This window comes from Sinocyclocheilus rhinocerous, unplaced genomic scaffold, assembly GCF_001515625.1.
Source record: "Sinocyclocheilus rhinocerous isolate Xijiao unplaced genomic scaffold, SAMN03320098_v1.1 scaffold5091, whole genome shotgun sequence".
Lineage (NCBI taxonomy): Eukaryota > Metazoa > Chordata > Actinopteri > Cypriniformes > Cyprinidae > Sinocyclocheilus > Sinocyclocheilus rhinocerous.
In genome coordinates, this window is record NW_015631179.1 from 240 (window position 1) to 1,777 (window position 1,538).

Genomic DNA, 1,538 nt, shown 5'->3' on the forward strand with positions numbered 1-1,538 from the left:
TTAGAGCTCCTTGAAAAGTACAAAAAGAACCATTAATAGAATAAAAAAAGAGATTGGAGTCATTAAGTGGAATCATGATCATAACTAGAACCATTAAATTCCCAACCCTACCTATCCTCAATCCCTTGATGCCATAAAGATCAGGAGAGTGTAACATCTCCTGTGTCAGGATCCTTGAAGTTATAATTCATCCAGTCAGCATGTGCACAGTGCTGCGTACCATGAACCTCCTCAGCATCTGTTCACTTAAACCTTCACAGTGGACAAGAAAATGACACAGAGCCACAAGACACTGGCAGAATGTTCAACATCCACTTCCACACTGTCCACGACCTTTGGCAGATTTTAGTTTCCCGAACAATGAAAGAAAAATATGTTTGTTTTCTGGTATCTAGAAGGCGAGTGCCCAAGGACGGTTTAGTTATTCAGCAGTTGATTTAATTTATGTTTTATTGATGCAAATCAATATGTAGTAAAAGGCAAAGCAGCATGCAGGGTGTGAGATAAGAGAGAACACCTGGAAAACATGCAGAGCATTATGCTGTAAACTACGCAAGTGTGAAAGGTGATTCTACAAAACTGCAGTGGAAAGAATGATCGTGGTGGCATGACTTCTACAAATATAAAAGGAGTCTAAACTGCACTGTATTATAATGAGTTGAATATAGCATCATATGACCCCTTTAAACATATGCATAGCCACCCAGCATCCCGTTTTACTGCACTGACCCCTTACCGCTCAACTGCAGCTCGACCACATCTCGCTGGCCTCATTTTGGACAGAGGCACAGACAGTCGTGAGTGAAACAAGGCTGCTTCATGCTTGCTCAAAGTAATCTAAAACAGAGGCATAATCAATTACAGAAGACAGATGTACCTAGAATGAGTGGTAACGTTCTTCATCAGCATGGTCTTCTGCTGTCTAGCTGGTGCAAAAGTTACGTGGAAGTCTAAAACTGAATAAGAACAACAAGATGTTCTTTATCACCAAAGTATACATGTGCCTGTCTTGCATAATGTGTAATCTTGCCAATTCATTTCTGCACTAATTGTAAAGGCATTTGCTGATTTACAAACGTTTTCCTCTCATGAAGTTGTAAAAGGTCACATAGGCACTTCTGTGCTCATAGGCTGAGGTCAACTGGCCCAGCACCCTCAAAAGCCATGCTTTGACTCGTACTAGACCTCTCTGGGTAGGTTTTAAACAGACTTAGCATTAGAGTGATGGCTAAGCTTCTCCATGGTGTAATTTAGAACCCAATTTCACAGGCGGCTGCCTCCACTGCGCAGAGAGAGCGCGAGCGCGAGAGATAGAGAGAGAGAGAGAGAGAGAGAACTAGAAAATTTTAATAATCAAATAATAATATTCTGTTTTGATCAAATAAATGCAGCCTTGGTGAGCTTTGTGAGCTTTATATAAAAACATAAAATCTTACTATCCCCAAACTTTTGAATGGTAATGTATATTTCTAAATGGCCTATGTAATTGTTACCAGTATATGTATAATAAACTGGTTGAAAATTATTTAAAAAAAATC